We start from the raw sequence: 8608 nt of genomic DNA, 5'->3' as shown, positions 1-8608 counted from the left end.
CAACCAAAGACTTTTTGTTTGCCTTTTGCAGTAAAACTGAAGCATGGGACTTTAGTGTAATTCTTCCAGATATCACTTGGATGCTTGCTTGGCAATTTTGAAGTCTAGTCCACAAGGTTTGCTGGAAATCAGGTGGTATCGGCTCTGGAAGACAGTGCGACATAGCACCATAAAGCAGCATATTCACACATGTGCATTTGATTGCCCAGCTTTTTTTTCTCAAGAATGTTTTTTGGGGTTTATTGGCACATATTGCATTTTATTTAATGTCCATTGGCTCCTTCTGATAGTATCCGAGAAGGTTCAGTATACTTTGCTGTAAGTATATAAAAAAGTGCAGGGGCTGGTACCAAAGCCAAGAGTGGCAAGTCTGGCTCTAGTTTATCTACTCTGGAGATGGAGATTATTCCATAGGCATGAAGTGACCAGTGGCTGAAGAGAATAATAAGCCTTTTCTTTCTGAGAAGAAGATCTTTGAAGGACTCTATTTCTGAAGCAGACATGTATACAGCCAGGGTATCCAAGGACAACACTAATACAATATAAGGAAAGGTGTAATACAGAAGGCCTCCTCCAACTGCTTGAATGACAGTTAAAATTGGGAAGAAGTAAACTGCTGCATAAATACTCTTAAATCGATCAGACTTCCCTAAGCCACAGGCAGTCTTCTTTACCAGAAGTGGTCAGAGCAGCATCATAAATACCAAGCAGAAGGCATAATAGATAAATACAATGGTATATAATGGGTAAACAGCTTCATGAGAATAGTGTATTGTGGTAATATAATCAGGATTTGGGTTGTAGAGCATTGTATACCAGTCAGAAAGCATCAAGACTCCACAAGAACGAATTTTCAAAACACCAACTGGATCACTCACAAGTAATGTAACAATAGCTGCCACACTGCATTTAAATAAGGCAGTCACATGCTGAAATAATGCATTAGAACTCTTTTTGCCCGAATATCACTCAATTAAGAATCAATGGAGAACAAGAGGAAACAGGGCCATAAAGCCAAGGTTGAGCCAGTCATAAAGTTCTGGGGACTCTGTACATGGCTGACAAAATTTCTGAGTATTCGTTCTCTGTCCTCTTGGGCACACCCCACATTCTCCATATATCTCCATTGAATCATTTTTATATATCAATGTCTTCCCACAATAAAGTCCAAGGCATGCTGGTTGAGTATCAATAGCCATTGGCCTTCTGGATAGAGGTGTTGTATTTATTTTGTTAAATATTTTCTAATTACATTTTTATCCATACAAGGGAATGTTTGATACCTCTTCTCCTCAACTATTAGCTCTGAAAGCCAAAATGTAATATAGGTAATAATTTTGTCCATATAATAATTTAACACAACCTAAGATTAGTCATATTGTCACAACTCTGTGGCTGACTGACAGTAGGATTCCATTTAAATTTTATCTCTTTCATAGTATGTTTATTCAATTTTACTCAGTCTGGAAAATGTTAAATTGTCTCTCAACTCCCTACAGTATCCTCCAGCTCTAATGTTCTGATTTTCTTAAATACAACATTATATTATACTAAAATGACTTGTAATAACCATAGAATGTATAACCAAGAAATATTTTTTGGATGAAAAGCTCAGGTCCAGGTAGAATCAAGCCCACAAAGCACTTTTCTCTCGCTTCTTCTGACTCCCACCTGTTTCAAATCCCTTTCCACTTTTACAAACTACAACTGAAAATAGGTTATATAGAGATAACAAATATATCCCTATTTCCTCTTACTATATGAAAGGTAATTTTTTTTCAAAGCAACTCAGTTCTATTCACTAAGGAGAAAGGAAATATAGTCTCCAATTAAATTCTTGCTTCACTTTTCTGACTGCTAGAACCATCTGATATAGAGTAATGTATTAAGGACCTTAGTGTATTGAAAAAAGAATGTTGAACTAGTAAGAATGGTACGAGAGGGACTGACTTTCTGGGTGCACAGTAATAAAATGGCAAAAGGGTTCTTAATATCTCTAATTTTCTGCTGTTTAATACCTATCATATGGGTTGCTGTTTTTATTCAACAATGCTTAATATTACATCTGTAAAGGTGGATTCAGATTTTCATTACCAGATCAAGTCTTCATGCATGCATAACAGAACATTACAAATGTCATATCATAGAAAGGGGAAGAACAAAGAATTGAGAAAAAGTTAAGTTTCCTTTTTTTGTTTTTTTTAAGTGATGCTTATAAATATTTCTTTTTATTTAAAAAGATCACTAAATAAATTGTATGTGGATGGGGGTGAGGAAGACATTTAGTATGATTGTGATATTTATAATTCTTCTGTGACTAAAAATATAAAGACTTAGGAAAATAAATTTTATGTATACACATTTTATTTTAAAAACTCATTTCATTTCTGAATCTATCAAATTTTGTTTCCTTTATATATTTTTAAAATTTTTTCCAGGAATGCCTCCATACTGACTCCCTAAATACAATCCTGGTATAAGCTGTTCTTTCTATTTTTAGGTTTAGAAAACCCGTTTTAGTGAGGACCATTTAAAGGGATTTAATTACATCCAAGAATTAATGGATGTAATTAATATATTAATTAAAAAATAACATTATTAAACATTTTTATGTGAAAAGTACTATGCATGCATATAGAAAAATTAAATACACTATTCTTAAAGAATTCCAATTCTATAGGAGGAAAGAGAAAATATGGAAAGTATTAGAATCAAATCAAAAATATTCTTAAATATAATGGTAATACTGTCTGAATACTATAATAATCAATCACTTTTCTTAAAAACATAATATTTTTGCTACATGATTCCTTTTGCAAACTTTTAATTACCATATTTTTTTACCGCTCTCCCTTTTCTCCATCCTCCACATGGCAGCAAACAAAATGATATAAGTTGTACATAAATAACTGTGTTTAACGTACTTCAAAATTTGTCATTATAAAGTTGTTAGAACTAAATTATAACTAAGAACCATGAGATAGAAAGAAAAAATATAAAAGGTATTTTAACTAGTGAACATTTGCTCTGAATCAAGACTTCATAGTTTTTTACTGTGAAGGTTTATAATATTTTCCATTACAGGTGTCAGTATCTTGTTCCCTGGAATGCTGATAGAAGCTGTATCCATCATAGAGGACCATCTCACAATGTTGCTGTTCTTGTTTATAATGTTCTCCTGTCTTTATTCCCTTCACTCATCATCAGCTCATGCAATGCTTTCCAGGTTCTTTTAGAGTACATTTACTCGTTTCTTAAATATCAATAGTACTTCATTTGTTCAGTCACAGGCAATTGATGAGTATTTTCTCAATTTCTATTCTTTGTCAATACAGATGAGATGCTATAAATGTTTTAAGACATGTGTGTCTTTCCATTTTTTTAAAAAAATAATTTCCTCAGGATATAAACCTACAAATGATATTACTGAATAAAAGGGTATGCATAGTTTGCCCTTTGGACAAAGTTTCAAATTACTCTCCAGATTGTTCGGAACATATGATAGCTCTGATAGTTTTGCATTGGTGTACCAGTTTTCCCCATACTCTCTCTAATATTGATGATTTTCCTTTTTTTGTCATTTTAGTCAATATGATAGGTGTGAGATGGTACAACAGAGTTGTTTTAACTTACATTTTTTAAGCAATAATGATTATCACCCACGATAGCTCTGGTGTGTGTCTGGACATTGACTTGTGAGAGTCAGGTAAAATAGAGACATATATACAAGGCTGTGATACAAACTCTACTGATTTATTTTCAGAAACTCAAACTTTTTATAACAAATCTTTTCTCAGGAATGACCAGTTAAAGGAGACTTTCACAATTTCCTGGGTAAATTTACAATATTTATTCTTAGAAAACCACAGACTTCCTTATCAGAAAAACTTTTTACACACACCTCCGGAGCCAGAAAAACTTTTTACACACACCTCCGGAGCCACAGATTGTCCCACATCAGGGTTCACTGGAGAGCCAACAGATCCATTTAATGAGGAAGAATGCATACATACCTCTGCTGGAAAAAGTCACCAAAGCTATATGTAAATCGCTCCCAGGAGCTGGCCCTCAAAAAAGGATTTTGTGCATTTGTTTTTCATATGATTTATATAGTGTTAATTTCTTGATCTTACAATTGTCTGGACTTATCCTTTGACCATTTATCAACTGGAGAATATTTTGTATTCTTATAAATTCAGGTCAGTTTTTTATATATTTAGAAATGAGTTCTTCATCAGAAACACTATCAGAAAACTTTTTTCCAGTTATCTTTATTCCTTCAAATCTTGATTGTATTAGGTTTATTTGGTGCAAAACTTTTATATTTAATAAAGTTGGTATTCATTTTTTAAATTTCTAATGCTCTCTATTACTTGTTGCAAGCTCAAATTGAGTAACATCATTTTATTTACAATAGAACAACAAAAAAGGGGGGGAACACCAGCTATTTTTCTTGTTGCTTTTATAGAGATTACAAGCAAAATATATTACTAGTCACATAGAGAACACAAACAGGGAGCTATAAATCTTTTCACTTCCCTGACATCATAGAACAGGAGCAAGACACAGTAAGACTGAATTTTTCAAAGAAGTCCTAATATTAGATCTGAATCACTTCATGAACAAAAGAAGCCAGGTAGTTCTTCATCTTCAAGGCACCCAAATATTGTCATGGGATTGGAGTATTCAGGAATATCTTCACATGATTAGTCACAACGCATCACATTTTTTTACTCTAGTTAAATACCTTTCAGCCTATGAAAATCACCTTGGGTACATTTGGCTCATTTTTTCCTTTTTTTTTTTCTAGACAAAGGGATGTTCAAGAACAAAGTTATGTAATTTTTTTAAATACTAAAACAGTCAATACTTTTATTTTTATACATCACAATACAAATATAAGCTGCATTTCTGCCCCACTCTTCCTTTCAAATCGTTTCTTCATTGTCAGAAAGTGGGAAGTCTTCTTACATATTTGGAAACTACCCCTGGGGCAGTTTGCAAAAAAACAAAACAAAACAAAACAAACTGCAAGCTATTAACAATCATGACAAAAAGCTCTCAAAATAGAATGCAAAATAAAATGATTCTGAAGCTTCACTTTATACTGATAAGATTTGAGAAAAATGGCAAAAGATGAAAATGGTCGGATGTCAGAGGGCCTGTGGAAAGGCAGGCACACTAATGAACTTTTGGTGGAGCTGTGCATTTATCCAACAGCTCTGAAAATGGTTTGGAATTACTCTAAGTCACTAAAACACACAGATCTTTGACTCAGTGATACCACCATGGGCACAGAACCCGAGGAGAGCAAAGATAGAGGGAAAGGTCCCATATAAACAAAAATATTTATAGCAGCAATTTTTGGAGTAGCAAAGAACTGCAAGCAACAATACTCATCAATTGAGAAACAGCAAATGAACATACAAGATATGAAAGCAATGGGATATCGTGTGCTCTAAGAAATGAAGACATCTAGATCAATTTGCAAAACCTTGTATGTACTAATTGTAGAAGGAAAGGAAGCAGAAACAAGGAAACAATTTACACAATCATCACAATATAAAGGAGCACAACACTGAGACTTCAAAACTCTGTTCAATGCTTATGCAACTGTGACTTCAGAGGACTGGTAAAATGTTTCCTTTCCTTTGGCAGAGGTGTTAAATTATAGGTAAAGAACAAGGAGTAATTTTTAGATATGTCCAATGTGTTGACTTTTCACTGTGCTTATTTATCACAGGGGAGGGATACTGAGGGGAGAAGGGGAATCATGGGAAAGTGAAGGTGATATAAGAGTGTCAGTGTTTTAAAAGGGGAAGAGGCAAAAAAAAAAAAAAAAAACATGTCTGAGATCCAGCACCATGATGTTCTGGTGAAAGAGAACAAAAAGTAGAAAACTGAGGAATGGTTTTCATCACATTTTTCTTATTTTATCTGTCTGGGCGCGTAGGCACCATCATAGGATGAGGAAGGGGCCTCATCATTGGAGGACCAGGCATCATAGTCATGTGGCTTCCCATGGGCATCCTCATACCAGGAGGTGGCCCTACAGGCATCATTCCAGGAGGAGGGGGCCCCATCATGCTAGGGTGAGGTGGTGGGATCATAGTCCCTCCTAGTGGAGGAGCAGAGAAGGAAGAGGTTAGGTGGAATTCTTCCCTTGTTGAAATGCAGTGGCTGTTTTATCAATCAGGCTCTGGGCTTGCTCTTCCATTCATTTTTGGTAATAGTCTCTCACATTTTCTTTATGCTTCCTCCCACTGCAGTGTGTCTTCCTCACAGATGGAGAATCATGAGTAAGATACGTATCACAGAAATCACAATAAAACTTGGGCATGTTGCAGTGTTGTCCAAGGTATCTTCAGAAGAGACTGGCTAGGTTCCTCCCCCTCTTCACATATAAGGTAACTCTGGAATGCTGCTGATAAAAGAGGCTCTAGCTCTTCAGTTAGATACTCAGCAGCGATCTTAGAAAGATGACCAGTATCCCTGCCAGCCAAGTCTGGGAGCACCGCGCCGCCAATGTCCGTTGTCCGCGGAGTCCACCTGGGAGGGCAGGGGGAGCACAGAGAGAAGGGGGGCACAAAGCCGACCAAACCCAGATGACAGCCACCGCACCTAGCGCACTCTGGGTGGGCAGGGCGTCGACTGAGACCTACCTTCCCTCACAGGAACTGCCAAAGTTATGTAAATTTAATTATCAAATTACATCTTATAAAGGGCATCAGAGGTTAATGTCTCTTTACTTCTTTAAAGGGGGATATCCTAATTTAAGCAAACTAATAAAAGAAGAAAAAAGTGAAACTTTTTAAACATTCCTTAAAAAAGGTGAAAACTGAATAAAGGGGCAAAGAAGAATGCTTAAATTCTAAGAAGGGCAATCAATTTACAAATGCGGATCATTTCAACAAAGTTATTGGGCACAAATACTCAAGCAAAAATCACAATATCATAAATAATTAAGAAAGCAAACAGTTATGGGTAAAAATTTCTCAGTGACTCTCCTTTATCATATCAGTTGACCTAAGTGGAGCTTGCAAAGTATATATTTGCCTGTGTCCTTTTAATTCCAAGACATAATAAGTATTTTTCACATAGCTTTATAGCTTTATATACATAGAGTAATCCCACTAGTAATTCAGATTATAAAGAACAAAAATACTCTGGGTAATAAGGAATAGAAACATGTTTGATATAGAATATAAATTCTGTTAAGAACCGATATTTTATTTTTATATTTTATATTTAGTATATAGGGAAAATTTGGATTTGAAAATAGTTTGACAAATTAAAGACTGACAGATTGCTTTCTTTGGGGGGGTTGGGGGAGGGAAGTAAGATTGGGGGAAAGAATTGTAAAGCTCATAGAAAATCTTTAATAAAAGAAAATAATTAGAGTTAGTAATTCAATAAGTTCTTAATAAGAATTTTTGTTTTTTTGCAAAACACTTGGGAAACATGGCAGCAGTATTGGAAAGAAACTGAATTTTTCATAAGATGGCTTCTAATCTCTATTGTTTAGTTGTTCAAGGAAATCAAGAAGCATATTTTAAAAGCGTAGAGCATTCTTGCTATTGGGAAGTCAGATAATGAGTTATGAGATAAAATGTCAATTATAAGAAAAATGAGTAGGCCAGAATAATTATATCATAGAGTATATGGAAAAAAGTAAAGTGTAAGAAGACTTGGAGGGTAGGAAAAGATCATGTGAAATGCTTTGCATGATAAATAAATCATCATCTCATCAAAAAGATATCAAGGAAACTGAAATCTATTGAGTGGGAATTGGGGAAGGTTATGATATGATCAGATTTTCATATTAGAAAACCAATGACAGTTAAATGGGAAATGGATTGGAGTAGGAAAAGCTCAGGAAAGAAATTGTTAAAGTTAAGAAGAGATAAGGAGATCAGCTTGAAGGCTATTGTGGTAGGCATTAAGGGCCAACACTAGATTAATGGTTGCATAACTGGAGAAAAGGTAATTAATTGATAATTATTTTGAAAGAATTAATAGCAAGATAACAAAATGTTGCATCTGTAATTCAATTAGGGTGAAAAATCAATTATAATAACAAAATATGGAGCATGGGGGATTGAGATAATGTCATTCCCTTGAAAGTAATAAGAAAGTTAGGAATAGGTAAAATCTGGAAGATGGAGAATTATGAATTCTGTTTTGTATATGTTAAATTTGATATGCTTACAGGACACATATTTGAGAAGTCCAAAAAAATAGGCATTTTGTTAGTCTTTGCATCATTTCCATGGAATACATTGATTTCAGTTGAATGTGATGACAAAGAAATCATATCCTTAAGGAAGGAAAATAAAGTGTGAGATAGTGAAATTAAATAATAATATAACTTTTTTTTTCCTAATTTGAAGACAATAGTCTTTGGTCTTTGATCAAAGTTCATAATGTTTTCTGTGGATATATGGTATTCTCCATTGCAGATCACCCAAAATTGTCCTTGGTTGCTGCACTTATGGAATGAGCAAGTCCATCGAATTTGATCATCACTGGGACTTCTGGCCAAGATGGCTGAGAGAAGACAGGTACAGTTTTAAAGTCTCCTGGTCTTTCCCCATCTATAATAAGAAAC

The 8608-nt window shown here is 34.6% G+C and overlaps 2 pseudogenes; both read right to left on the bottom strand.

The window, feature by feature from the left end:
- Positions 1–263: 263 nt before the first annotated feature.
- LOC141516267 (JNK1/MAPK8-associated membrane protein-like) lies at positions 264–1211 on the bottom strand (annotated as a pseudogene).
- A 4722-nt stretch (positions 1212–5933) lies between these two features.
- LOC141516266 (U1 small nuclear ribonucleoprotein C-like) lies at positions 5934–6340 on the bottom strand (annotated as a pseudogene).
- Positions 6341–8608: the final 2268 nt, after the last annotated feature.

This window comes from Macrotis lagotis, chromosome 3, assembly GCF_037893015.1.
Source record: "Macrotis lagotis isolate mMagLag1 chromosome 3, bilby.v1.9.chrom.fasta, whole genome shotgun sequence".
Classification (NCBI taxonomy): Eukaryota; Metazoa; Chordata; class Mammalia; order Peramelemorphia; family Peramelidae; genus Macrotis; species Macrotis lagotis.
Note: the sequence above shows the minus strand (reverse complement) of the source record. Positions and strands in the feature narration are given on the sequence as shown.